This window comes from Phaethon aethereus (assembly GCF_964289735.1).
Source record: "Phaethon aethereus genome assembly, chromosome: 7".
Lineage (NCBI taxonomy): Eukaryota > Metazoa > Chordata > Aves > Phaethontiformes > Phaethontidae > Phaethon > Phaethon aethereus.
Genome location: NC_138583.1, coordinates 17,050,661 through 17,065,972, shown reverse-complemented (window position 1 = coordinate 17,065,972; position 15,312 = coordinate 17,050,661).

Below are 15,312 nucleotides of genomic sequence, written 5' to 3'. Positions count from 1 at the left end.
TTTTTGACATTTTGATGCAGCAGGAATTAGATAGGTTGTGCTTTAAAAAGGAGCTTAGTCCAACTCTGTCTAGTTTCTCATTAAAGATCAATTTGTCCAGTAATGAGGGCCCTGGATAGGGTACCAAAATACCAGAATTTTATTCTGGATCAGACACAGGCTTCTCATGGGACTTCTGTACTGAGGCTTCACTTCTCTGTGCTTTTGATTTTTACTGTATCATTTGTAAGTCTTGCCCACTCCTAGTGTAAGGTCCCAGGAGACTGCCTCTTGCCATGTGTGCTCACTGCAGCTGGCCTAGTGGAAGCTCTGATTGCAGGTGGAGGAGCAGGATGCTGTAATAAAATAAACTTGATCTTTGTGGGCTCTAAATAAGACAGACCCATCGAGTTGCTTTGAGTAAATCATGTTTGAAAATTCATGAGCTAACTTCATTCAATCATTCCAAGACATTTTGCCTTTGTTAAATGAACAAATATAGACATTTTCAGCTGAGAAGGTAAAGTGTTTTAGATAGGATATAATAAGAAGTTGATCTTCATAGAAGTCTTTTTGTATTTTTAGTTATCATATTTTCCAGCATGAAATAATTTGATAATTAGTATATTCCTTGACTTCATAAGGCTAATTAAACATTCTCAGTATGATTCAATAACAGAGGCCTTGTCTGAAGGCACACAAGTTTCCTTCTGAGACTTATACACATTCCTATTTTGCATTTTTTGGCAAATGGTGGTGAAACTATAACTGTTCCTCCAGCTGTATTTTCCTGAAAAAAAATATGGTTGACTGACCCACCTATCACATGAATATGTTAATACTCAGAAAAGTAGTATTATTATTTCAGGCAGTTCCCAGTCCACCTCACTCAGTCATCTTCATGATCGAATTACCAAATTCTAAAAATCTGATGAGATTATTTATCTCAGTAAAAATACTTGAAATTGCAAAGTAATCACCGAGAGACAGAATAATATGGTGTTTGCAAGAGAGGAGACTACACAAAGATCACGTTACACTACCTGTCTTCTGTATGTAACTGGTTTGATATCAGTAGCTGTCACCTGAAAACTGGTTTGTGAAGCAAGCTAGTTATTTTAGTTTGCATGCAGAGGAGCTGGCAGGGAAGGGAAAAAGCACCTCACAATACTACCTGATCTCCTTCGGACAAATTCAGTGCAGTTAGTAAGGACTGAAGGGGCACACACCAGCTCCTTGGAGGACTTGGCACACAGACACTGACACACAGAATAGTGAGCACAGCGTCTTTCCCTGTCTATTGTGTTGTCAGTCTAGGATTTCAGTTTCTACAGATGATGATTTACCATCTTTCGTTCATATTAAGTTCACTTGAGAACATTTGTTTTGCACTTTGAATCGTAGAGGTATATCTTGTCATTAAAATAACTTTACTGAAGATTTGGCCCCATTTAACCTCATAGACATATTTTTCCTCTAGTGGTGTCAAGATTAGATGATGTAGCATTTTAATTTGTCATAGCTATGGCCTGACAATATCTACAAAATCGAAACACTTAACAGCATAATTCAGTATTCTAAATTCAGTGACCTATCTGTGGTGTGATACATATGATCTATAGCACTTCTGTCTATATCTCTAAGGCACATTGGTGCCAATTGACGGTGCTAAGGAGACGCAGAAGGAAAGACAGCCACACACAGTATGTATTTCTTCTAGCCTTAGGATACAGAAAACCTCTGTGTGAACTCTCTAATGCTCTGACTGCACTGATCAGAAAGGAGAAGATCCAGCAGTTCCTCACCCCCAAGCCGTGCTGAAGTGGGTGCAGGTTGCTTGTGCCAGGCCAGTCAGGGGTAGGGTAACTGCTGCAAGGCTAGTGTTGCCTGGAGACTTGGGTGGTCATAGGTAGTGTTTCATGTCTTGGTAGCAAAATCTCCATTTGGATGCCTCTAACAGTGACAAATGTAGGATTTCTAACATACCTTCACAGAGGGGTAAATCTCAGTTTCTCTTGAAGTCTACTGAAAAGGATTGTGTCTCAACTTGGGTCTTTTGAGTCCCCTGCAGGAATAACCAACCCATTGGGACAGGATGGGACAAAAATGTAGATAATTTGGAGCCTGTCGTCTCCATAATCCTAAACCATTTTAGGCATAACAGAAACAGTTAAAATTTATAGATACTAATCTTTCCAATAGAAAAAGGGTATAGACTACTTGTTAGCCTGATGCATGTCAGCTGGCTATGTGCTAAAGGTCTGTCACTACCTTAGCAATATCATTGCATGTCTTATCTTTATTATAGAAACTAATTAATGAAAAATTATATGGATTGAGGCAGGTAATATTCAGATCCAGTTCTGTTCTGTAAAAGAGAAGATATCTATGATAATTGCCAAATTCCAGTGTGTTTTTCTGTGTTTTCTGATTTGATATTTCAGTGTGCTGTCACTTGAAATTAATTGCAACTAATTAAAAATGATCCAGTTAGGACAATTGGACAATAGTGCTCTGGAGATTGCTTCATTCCCAGAGGTTTTAGTGGCTTGCTGCTGCACTGGTTCAAGTCTTCAGAAGGGTGCTATACATCATAATGTCATTTTACATTGTTATTTCTCTGAAAGCAGCAATTTAAAAGAGTCTCTAGTGAACCTTGAGCAACTTTGCACTAAAAAGAAAAATGTTACTGTTCAAGATCTGTAAAATATAAAATATAGATTCAAAGAAATCACTTGACATGAATAGTAGCATTAAATTTGTGCCATTATTTGCATGTAATACATAATGTTGTAGTAAAAGGCTAACAAAGCATTTAGGCTGCTCTGGGGCTCATTGATTCTCTGCACCTTTGTTCAAACTAGGTCAAAAACAATGTTGCTCTTATTTTATCATACAAGTTTTTCTCACGTTTGAGACTTATGTCTTAAAGTGATATAACACAGTTTAAGCCCACAACATATTGTGGCTTACAGCACCTATTTAGAGAAAAGCAATAGTCTTGTTTTGGTTTAAATTACCCTAACCAAGCAGCTGGCTAATGTGAACTAAACTTCAGAACATACAGAGGGCCCATTTTTTAGTAACTTGGGTGAACTGAGGGCTTAATGGAATAAGGCTTGCTTTCATGTTAGGGTGAAGGCCAGTCATTTAAAGAATTATGAAAATGAACCTTGTAACCAGTGCAAATGTGTGGCTCTAACACAGCTAAACAGCTCATTTGATATTCTGCCTCGCCACTATAAGCAAAGGCATACAGCCTACTAAAATTAGATTTTGTCCCAAGTCCCAAAGCAACAAATCTTACTGGCCTGTGCAACCCATACTTAGCAAACTTTATTCTGTGAAGAAATAGAGATGCAGAATTGAGGGTCGGTGGAGTTCTCAGAGAGGAAAAACACAAGCTACAGGCTATTTTTAGACAATGATGAGGCTTTTAAACAAATCATATATAGTCCTAACATTTCACATAATTTCTCCACTGTGAAACATGTGTTTTATCATTGAAACCAGCTTATTTGTTATAGTGTGTGATCCTTCCTCCCACTACAGCACAGCTGGAACATCACCTCCTCTCAACGTATTTTGCTTTTCTTAATTCATCTGATTTCTGAACAGGCCCATCAGTCAGTCTTTGAACAGGTTTTATTTAACACTGTGTTATTTCATTTTTACACTGCCATAATAACACAAAAATCAATGGAGTTGCACTGACATACAAACGGAATAACACATTGGCAGATCAGACCTATTGGGTCTATTTTGCTCACAAGATCATTAAAAATTATTTTTAAAAACTTCAGCAATGAGATAAGCAGTAGTTTCTTTTTGTACATATAATCCATCCTGTGTTCTAATACTTGTGCTAATATTAATGAAGAATGAGTGGATTCTTGACTTTCTTGTCAAGAAACTTTTGAGGAAAGTTATATTAAAAAAATGTGTGTATTTCTTTGTACAACAGTAATCTCCATGTCTCTTAGAAAACTGATCATGTACAAATATGCTAATAGATAAACTACAGAGCCAAAAAACAGAAGCAAAATGCTGGTCCCACTACAGTCAGTTGCGGTTTTACCTCTGACTTTGCTGGAATTAGGGATTTATCCTAGGGATCTACTTACTTTATTTATCCCAACTCAGCCACACTAACCAGTGTACAGAAGTACATGTTTCCACGTAAGCATGGCATTATCTTCTTCATTATATCAACACAAATCTCTCAGCATTTTTCTGGGACTATCCCAATATCCTCTTGCTAAATGCACAGTAAGATTAAGCAGACTTTACTTGCAGTGTGTTTTGTGCACACTGAAGCTCAGGCTTTGGCATACTGGGGAGCGGCGGGGAGAGAGAGATTTCCAGAGAGAAGCAGTAGGAATGTTTTGTCCGTCAAGATGTTTGAACCAGACAATAAAAGCACTCCAGGCAGTTGTAAGTTATAACCACTAGAAGATACAGAGAAAAAGGCAGTCTCAGAGATAACTGAATCCTAGACAATGTACTTTGGTTGGAAGATAACTCATGTCACCACTGCTGCAGTTGATTTTTAAAAAGTAATCTTTTTCTATTCAAGGCAGGGAAGAAAATCACTAAAACAAATAAATGACTGGGTGAAACTTAAAGAAGCCCCACATGCATTAGCCTTTATTTTGTTGGTAGATAGATATGTTTTGCTCAGAGGGCTGGTAAGAGATCATAGAGTTAGAGGGAACAAGTAGTCTCTCTCTCCGTCTCTCCCTCGTGGTTTCTCTCTCCCCCTGTCCTCCTTCTCCCTCTCCCCCTCATTTTTTCTCTCTCCCCCCCAATCTTTGCAAGTTTTGAACCTGATTCAGGCTGTGGTCTGACATTCACTGCAGAAACTGCTTTACTAGCTTAAGACAAAACTCCTGCAGGTTTTACCTCTTCCCCTGCCAAAGGTTATTGCCCCCACGGCAGTACAAAGTTAAGTGGATTACTTCAAACAGTCTTTATGGTAGGTTAAACTGCCTTGGCTGACTTTGCAATGAAGTGGGTGAGGATCACTCGTCTGCCCCACTCTGCTGGCTCTGCAGGAAGCTGTGGAGAGCAGCACAAACAGCTGGTGGCCAGCCCAAAGCTGGTGGCCCAGCCACCTCTGCAGTGAATGCCTGAACACAACCTCAAGTATGATCATAAGCAAAAGTTAATAATTTTAAGTACCATTTGTGCTAGACGCTCTATACTGAGGTCTCTCTGTGGCACTGTAGCTGTGTACTTCCATACCCATTCTGAAAGAACAACTCAAGATCTCTTTGGTTTTAGAATCATAGAATCATACAATAGTTTGGGTTGGAAGGAGCCTTTAAAGGCCATCTAGTCCACCCCTCCTGCAGTGAGCAGTGACATCTTCAACTAGATCAGGTTGCTCAGAGCCCCGTCCAGCCTGACCTTGAATGTTTGTAGTGTTTTAACCCACTCCCTCTAGCCACCTCTGATGGAAGAGGTAGTGAGGAGAAAAACCTTGACAGATTAAATCTCTCAGACTCATTTACTGAACTTAGGGGAAATTTAGTTGAATAAAGATAGTGTGGTTTGATCTGTATGAAACAACTGTCTTAGGGTATTTCAGAATCCAGAATAATCATTAAAATCATTTTACATAATTACATATACTACAAATTCCATCATAGAGACAGACACACAGGGACTGGATAGTCACTGTCAGTACATATGTGACATTTTTGTAACTTTAATTAATGAAAAATAAAAATATAGGAAAATAGTAGCACAGAGTCCCGTTCTTTCAACTTCTCAGTGTAAACCTTCTGCTTTTGTATTCTGGCAAACCAATAAACAGAAATCTGGTTTTGCACACATTTTAAGGGCTCTACTCCATGGTCTACAACACCTGGTGTATCTCAGCTCTTGGCATAATTTAAACAAACAGGCCATGTAACACATCTCTCTCTCAGTCAAATAAAGCAGACTTGGTGTTCTGCCAATTCTGCTCTCATTTATTTGCTAACCCCGGGTTTTATTTATTCCCTGAATCATCAAACACATTGCAGAGAGTGACAGGAGCAGACAATATTACATCTAATAGCTATATAATAATGTAAATAAAATATGGTAAATCATAAGGTACATTACTTGCCTGTTTTTAACTACCCCACTTCATTTTGTGCACTAGAACCGAAAGTATAGTAAATGAAAAAGCTTTTTGCACAGAGCAGAATTAGGAAAGAATATACTCATTGGATACTGAAGCCCTGTCATTTATGTTAAGTGAAAAATACTTTTTACATAAAAATATACCTGGATGTAATGCAAAATTTGTTGCATGGGTCTCATCCTTAGGCTCGTTGTTGTCTGTGGCAAAAGCTCTTCTGACTTCAATGACTCAGGGATCAGCCCAGTACTGCCTAACTGTGGGACACACTCCTGTAAACAGTAACGGATGTGAGGATCTGTGATATGCTGAAATGCTGGAATGCTTTCCAGTGTTGAGTAAGAGTTACTGAGAGGATTTCTATGATCAGAGGGAGAGAGGAATTAAGGGGGAAAGAGGGGCGGAAAGCAATGTTTTGAAGTTAAGAAGTGTGAAGGAGATCACCCTCAGTTCCCACAGGGGAGAAGAGTTCATGGTCAATGGACCATTGTGTGGATTAGATAGGCAGAACAAGTGTGTAGGTGACAGTAAAGCCTTGCGTTTGTTTAAGGTTTGTGCTTTAATGAGATTTGTCTAGCTAAGGTCTAGTTCAACTTTAGAACAGATTGTTTTCCACTAGAGACTTGATTTAAACCCTTACCAGATGAAGGATCGGAGATGACAGGTCAGTTACATGTCACTTCTAACGTTAACTATTGAAGAGAGGAATTATAATTTTTATATCTGTGGTATTGCTGTTGAAATACATTTTTGAAAACTGATTCCATGAAGAGTCTTCAAGAGCAGGACGCAAATAATGAAGGGAAATTGACTGCCTGAAGACTTTTGTGTACGGTTTCTGACTATAAAGTTCACCAAACACTTACTTTCTTCTGTTTATTAGTTGGCCATTCCTGCTAGGTTAACATGGGAAGAGAAGACTCTGCAGTACTTGGGGTTGTTCCTTGACCACGTAATAGGAAAAGTAAATGGTTTCCCTATGATCATAGTTGGATTCTGTGCCAAAATGACTGAGCTCCATTCAAAAACCCCTTCTCATGAGTCATTTTGTGGCAATGCATGTTAAAAGAGATGGCAAAATACCAGGAGTAAAATAATCAGCACACCTCAGGCTGCTAATAATAACAAAGTAAGCTTTTCCTACTGTGAAGCTGGCTCCTCTGTAGAGTCTTCAGACTTACATGAGCTTCCTATGCAAAAGTCTAAGTAAATCAGAATCAGCGTACTATTTTTTTTTTCTTTAAAAATGAGCATCAAGAACCCAGTTTATCTCCTGCCCTAAAATGCAAAGAAGCAGTGCTTAAATTTCCTGTTTGTTAGTTAGTCCCAATGTCCTTTAGCACATGTCCCTTAGAGAAAGAATGTCTGCAATATTTTGCATCTGAAAAAGAATGAATGGCAAGGCACAGTTGCAGAGGCTGGAATTTAAGAATCATGAGCTTCACTACTGAAAGCCATGAATCACTGGCTTGACTGTTCCACGTCCAACTCTGGACACCCCTCTGTCCCGTAAACCCATCACAATATATTAATTTGTACTAAAGCTACTCATCCGTTGTGCAATACATTCATTTTTACTCTCTTCTACTCATGCATTGTGCTCAAAAGACACAGCAGTTTTTTTACTGCTATTTTAAAAAGCAGTAGAGGGATGCGAGTCCTCACAGATTTGAACGGAGTACAAACTAGAGAAAACAACTATTTCTCATCTTCAGCTAATCAGTTAGTTCTCCAGGATTTCAATAGCTATACTGAGGAGGAGAGTATACCCCTTTATTTCAGAGGGTTTAGCTCCTTTCCCTATTATGTGGGCTGGGCAAAGAGCATGGCCTTAAGTATTCTTCATGTGATTTATTCTACATTGACAACCACTTAAGTGGAGGCAAAGTTAGACCCAAAAGGCACAAAGTGATGAAAGCTGGAACTGAAAAATAGCATGACAGTCAAAATTGCTGAGTTTCACACAGTCTCTGCTCTGACAGTGTTAGAAAACTCTTGGTCTAAAAGAATCCCAAAGAGCCCTCTGGAAACCCAATCCCACGACTCATACACTCTCCTTGAAGGCTTTTTTCTTTCCCTCTACCAAATGACACTGCAAAAAACCTTGTGGACTTCACTACTTGCTGCAATTTGACAGTTTTTAGTCAAAACGTTTTCCATTTACAAGGTGAAGGACTTCATACTTCTCTGTATCCCAGCTGAAGTTAAATGTGCTAGCATCTGCAAGTCAGACTGGGCTGGGTTTCTGGTTGGGTCATAGGCTGGATGGTCCCATAGAGATGCAATGCCTCCTTGGCCGGGGATGGGAAGGGATGCAGAGGAGTCGTGCTACCTCAGGAACTTCCTGAAGAATTAATGTTGGTGGCTCAGGCACTGTTTCCCAAGGACTCCCAAGAGCTCATATGTCACTTAATGAATCACTACTTTTGTGTTTGCCTAGCTCGCTAGACTGGTTGGAAGACTGACAAGCCCATGCCACTGCGTCACCTACTGCAGGTGAAGCTAGGAGGAAGTGATTCTCGTCACTAGGTATATTATGATTGTTCCCATGCAAAAGTAAATGGGAACAAAGGACTGCCCTTTCCTTCCCAGCAGCCACCCTGTTGATTCATAAAGGCCAGATGCTATCTGATCTTCCCACTGGGACTCAGTTAAGAATGCAGATCTCAGACCCTGAATACTCAAGCCCCCTCCGAGTATTACACAGACCCGAAATTTAACTGGGTCACTAAAAGGAGCATGCATTACATACATAAATAAAACTTATTTGAGGCCAGAGGTGTTGCTTAGATGATTGCTTTTCGGAGTAGAACTTCACATTAAAGTGAAGAGCTAGGGAATTGTCCACATAAGCTTAGAAGTATTTTTAAGATAGCTACAGCTAATCCATTAAAGCCAATCAGTCTTTTCAAGTTTTTATGTTCAAGACCCTTTTATAATCCAAATAGTATTTAAAAAGTGTTTCCAGCGTTTTCCAGCTCCACTGTCAACAGCTAAGAAATGGGTCATCATGTGTGTGTTTTGATCATCTGTATGTATGAAGATGCAATAATAAACTGATTTATTGTTTTCCTCTGGCATAAGAAATGGCATTCAGAAGGAAGGAAAAAAAGGGAGAGAACAAAGGAGCATAGGTAGGCCTTTTCTAAGTGATTTTTCTAAAATAAACATTCAAAATTAAATAATACACCTTATGGCAAATATTGGCTAAAACTACAAAAACTGTGAGTTTTCTTCTGGCTTGTGTTGTCTTCAGTGTGCCTTAAATTAACTGCAAGTATCCCTGTGCTTCCATGGCACGGCTCTGACTACTCTGTAGGAGAGAGAAAACTTTGAAGGGAAACTTTCAAGCCAAGAGTGCAATAAAAACTTTTGTGTAGTTTTATACGTTTGTATAGTACAAGATTAACAAAGGGTTTTTTCTCTTGATTTCCCTTTTTTTCAATATGATAAAATTAAAGCTGAAAGATTGCATGTTGAAGCCCATGCCTATGTCACTGCTTAAGTTTGCAGATGAGAAAATGAGAGGCTAATTTTGCTCACTGATGAGCTACGTGTATTTTGTATGTTTATATACAAGAAGAAGTGTTTTCTCATTTCCTTAGACTTGAGTTTGCAGATCTGGTATTGCTCCCCTTGCTACTATGCATAATAACCTTTTGTCTCTCTAAATTAGAAGCTCTACAGTCAGCTGGGATGAAAATGAAGGTGTCAGCTACAACGTTAGGGTTTTTTGCTACGTGACCCAAACAGTGGCAATATAGATTACCCATCAGGAAAGGCTGGTTTGAAGAACTGATGTGGCTCATAAGGCAGCCACCAATTTGTCACTGCATAGGTGCATAAACCTACTGCACTTTATGTGCCAAATGGCCAAAAGGAACATCAGCTGTCAGGAGTTTCTTGCTATGTTCATAAGGTCTCTGTTGCCTTGGTATCTTTATTGAACTAATGCTGCCCTGCCACTAAATATGTTTGAGGCATATTCCACTGTTTTTCTCACTGTCTAATTGATGTTACAGATTGAACTCTGCATATCTAGTGGCTGCATATCTGCATGGCTTCTTAGTGCTTTTTTATAATAATATAAACTCTTCATATAGTCTAATTACTGCTTCAACCTGTATCCTTTACATTGGCTTTTAAAAGCATTCTAGATTTCAAATACAATTTTACAGCTACAATGCAATAACCAACAACTTATTCCACGCTGGTTAGCAAGTGAGAAAGTAATGATCTTTTTCACTGGTTATTACTAACTTGAGCCAAATTCAAATTGACAACACACTGGAGAGAAATTTAGGGCCTGAATGTCCAGCACTGCATATTCCACCATCATTTTCACCAGTGCATCATGGTGATAAAATGACTCTTTTCTATGTTGTTTTGAATATCCTTCAGCATACTTTTTCACACAGGAGAATCCAAACTTGTATACCAGTGTTGGGTACCCTGCATCTTCTAGTTGGCTTTATTATTCTGAACTATTTAATGGTCATTTCCTCAGTAACCACTTGTGCATTTCCTCAGCTAATATAATTAACTTGTAACCAGCAATGTTACTAGCATTAAAACTTTGTTTTGCAGTATGTTCCTTAGTAGATTAAGCTGCACTAAACATAAAACAGCAAAAAACACATATGCATAAAAATTAAGATGCTTTCTATTCTTAACTTTTTTTACAGGTTTTTAAAGCAGGTTTTTAGCTTGCCTCCTTTCAAATAGATCCTAAATAGTACAGTTTATTTTGGATGGTTAATTATAGGAATCTTGTGCATGGAACCAAAGCACGGTATTTTAAATCATGTCTTCTTTTCATTTTTAAGGAATGAAATGATCTTTAGATCTTGACATGTTTTATCACTTCAAGACTGAACCAGTTATCTGTATGAGTTCAATGTGTAGCTCTTTAAACTGATAAAATATTATCAGTACTTATTAAAAACAAGCACAGCTTCCTATTACAACTGTATTTCAAAAGTGAAACAAAAAGATTAACAAGTTGTCTGTAATGTTATCATTAGTCAATGGTATTTTTAATAGGTCTTCTGCTAAAAAAAGTTAACATAATGTGGTATTTTAGTACTACAATAGTGGCTCCTATGTGAGTCCCGCTGCTAAATACCTTATACAAAATTCTCAAAGAGGTTTTTTATCATGTATTTATTAAAATTTGTTCTCTGGGAGGACCAAATAATATGAATTTAAAAAATACATTATTTTATTCTTATTTATCAATTAGTCCCATGGGACTGTCCTTATCCTTTTAATGGTCATCTTTGTCCTGATCCATACCCCTAACAGACATAAAAGTGAGCTATTTAGAGGCACTCCTGCTGTCTTTTGCCCACTGTGTGTTTTTGTTCCTTCATTTCCTGCAGGTAAAAGTGAGACAATCCATCCTTTGTTTTTTTAGATCATAATTATTTTGGCACAAGTGCAGTTTCTTACTAGGACTTGGTCTACATGGGAAAATTTTGGTAGCACAGCTATATCAGAGACTATTTTTTTCCCTTTACTTCATTCCACCACAGCTGTGCTGGCAAAACATCTACTTTATATGCACTTATACCACCAAGAAGTCCTGTTGCCAGTTTTGCTAGTATTGTTTGAGAAACAGGTTTGTTTCTTTTGCGTACCTAAACTATACTCCTTCAAGGACAGATCACTTTCATCTTGGCTTTACTAGTAAACCTTTGTAAGATTAAACATGTCTAGGAGGTACTAGGACACAGGTTTGGAGGAGGACTGGCTCAATGACACCATGATCTCACTTAGACATTAGGCAGTAGCACAAAATCCTATGAGAAAAATTGGGGTTTTTGTTCTTCCTCACCAGTGATTCTTTTAACCCTCTAACCACCATTAGTGATGAGCTCCACAGATGTCTGCAGCCTGTCAAAGATTAAGTAACTTGTTATGTAGAGCTTCAAGTATGGGAGTGTTGAGAGTAAAAAGGACAGTGGCAGAAAAGGGAAATTCTTCACAACTCCAACATTAAAAACACACCATAGGTAGAAAAAAAACAGATTCTTGATGATTCTTGGTAAGTACTGTGACAATCTAAGTCATAAAATCTTGAAAAGCTCTTTAAAGTTCAGTGGATTCCAGTAAATTTGGCATTAGTACTTTGAGGTTTTGAAATTAATGCACTTATTGAAACATTTTATTAGCATTTTTATTCTAGTCAATAGATGTGATCTTTACAAAAAGTAGATCTTTGTGGTCTACTTCTTCAAGCTGCCATTATGTCAATCAAAAATAAGTCCAGCTAATAAATTATTTTGACAAATAAATGAAATGCTTTTGTGGTTATTTTTTGTGGTCCAGGAAGTATTCTGCCTTCTCTCTTAACCAAACTTACTGATTGCTATGCATCAGCCGCAGGCAGGCTCTAACACCATTTTTGCCTTGCCCTTACAATCTTACTAAGATGCATCTTAACCCATGCTGGCTTAAAAACAAATGCAAGAGGCAGTGGTTGCTTTTAAAATTATTACCCCAAACATTTCACTGGTGAAACAAACACATATTAAATAGCATGACATTAATAATTGCATAAAAGGAATGTTAAAAAATAGTTTCAGGAGAAAGAATGAACCATTAATGAATTACTACATTAGTGAAGTAGTTTCGGTAATAGTTGAGATGTTTGTACGAAGTTGATAAATGCTGCGCTAGTAAATCACTTGCATATATCTTCTTTTTAGCCTGAGTTCAGAGTCCTTTAGATCTACAAAGGTTGTAGATAATTTTTGCACCCACTCAGTCAATGACTGGCAATGCGGCATGTAGCTGCAGTCATTCATTCTGTCAGTCAGCAGCCCTTGATAATGTGCCTGTCAATATAATTCAGTGCCTGTTCAAGGAAAGTGACACTTTGAATAGTGGACACTTTTCAAAAGCATTCATACAGGGTCAGTTCCATGATAAATAAATATATTTTGTCTTTGGAACAAATAGGCAATAAGCAGGAGCTGGAATCTGAGCAGAAATACACAACCAGTCTGCAGGACAAAATAAACTGCAATGAAGAGTGAATATCATAAATGCAACTCTGTTTTTCATGTTGTATTAATTATGGGATAATGGATAATAAAGTCTTCAGGATCCTACTTGGCTCAGTGGAGCCCTGATCCATGACCAGGGGCACTAGGCACTACTACACTACAAATGAGATATTAGAATAATACTATCAATAGTTCTTTAAACCCTATAAAAAAGGGCACATATTTTCATTGCTGAATGAAAAACACAGGCAGAAATCTTTAATTGCTAGTAACGGCATGTTAAAAAAAAGTATATGGCATACAGCGTTTAGTTTCTAGTTTCTGTTAATACAGGCTGAGAATGTGGGGAAGAAATATGTGATAGTGAAAGGATTTTTAATGGTACCTCACCTTAAATGCATTTTAAAATATGTAAATCAATAAAAAAATTATTTGTAATAGCAGACTAAGAGTGCTGGTTAGCCCTACTGCTGAATGAAATGTATGCTACAAGCCCTATTACCATACATCGTGGGAGCTGTAGTTAGGATTAATCTGTCAAAAGGGATGGTTTAGTGTTGATGAATATGACATGTGACCATTAATGATGTTGATTTTATCTCCTGAGATTAGCATGATTTACTTCGGATGGATAATAATGTCATTTGCTTGATGCAGTAGATCTGTTTACGAGCTGATTAAATTGTAAGGCCTTGCTTCATTTCATGCTATTTGGTTTACAGCTTCATTACTGCAATCACAAAAGCTGTGGAAATGTCCCACATCCCATGTCACAATAAATCATTGTTTAAGATTGCAGCTATGTATTTTAGCATTTCAGTTTTGCACAGACCATGCATTCCTTAACAAATATGTGATTGGGAATACATTAACAAGATATTCTGGAACATACTGCCGCAGAAATGTAGAAAAGCAGCCTGAATCTTTTAATTGAGATTAAGGAAGCACTTGAGTAATTAGCTGTAACAAATTACCTTATTATTTAGACAGTGAAGTAAACGTTTTTGTTGCAAGAATGATTATCATAAATCTGCAGAAAAGTGACAGTCAAACCACCATAAAGGAAACTTGCAAGCAAACTACATTTTCTGCCTATTACCTTTTACATTTAAATAAAATTTATCAGAGATGTGCTCTAAAAAGAATGTATTTGTTGTTTAGGGATAGTATATGTAACAAGCTACACTGTCTGTAACTACTGTACTGGGAAGAGTACATGCATGTAAAGTACAAAGAAAAAAAAGGAATCTCTTAATTATAATGGCAAATGCTAATGTTGCCATAGTTAAGGCTGTGTCAATGTTTTCATTATAAACCCAGTTATAAAGGAAGAAGGAGAGGGGGAGGGTGGTAATCAGCCATAAGTGATTGCTATGTGCTAAAATTTTGTGTACAAAAGGGCACACTGAGCTCTCACACCATGTAAATCAGAGATATCTGTGGAACCACGCTTGCAGTCCCAGTGAGAGGAGGACCAGGGCCAAGCTCTCAGCTTGGGAGTGAGGGTGACTTTTTGTTGCAATAATTTTTTCACGTTTCACACAAAATGGTATCTCTACTTTTATTGTACAAATGAAAAAAATGTTACATTTATCAGTTGAATGGGGCCTTTCAGAGCTTGTGGCTTACCACTGGCTGAATTTGATAACTACAGTTGATTAAGTCTTGGTTCATGTGCTTGATTTTAATGAAAGTTTTTATAAATTTGGAGAGCATGCTTAAATATTAGCTTAAGTTGCATGTTTTATTGCAATAGAATGAAATTTCTTTTAGTTCTTTCTCCTTCCTTTTTTTTTTTTTAAAACTCCCCAAGTTGGTTCCCATTAGATTTCATGGAAATATCTCAAGTTACTTTACATGTGAGTTCTGCTGGTTTATAATATGGTCAAATATGAACTTCATAGTGGGTCCACTCTCCACCTCAAAATATTTCAGTTGCCAGATGAAGAAGTGGGAACACCAAGAGGAACTATACTTGTGTATAGTAATATACATGTACTTGAATGATATTCTAGGTCAGACCTAGAGCATCCAAGGATTTCCAAATGTGTTGCAGCAATGACCATGGTCAAGATTTTTTACAAATGAGTCATGACTTGGTTATTCTGGTCACCCAACCTGAGACATTTTTAAAAACCTAGGGTTTTTTCTTGTTTATTTGTTTGGTTTTAATGGCTGATGCATGAAACATTC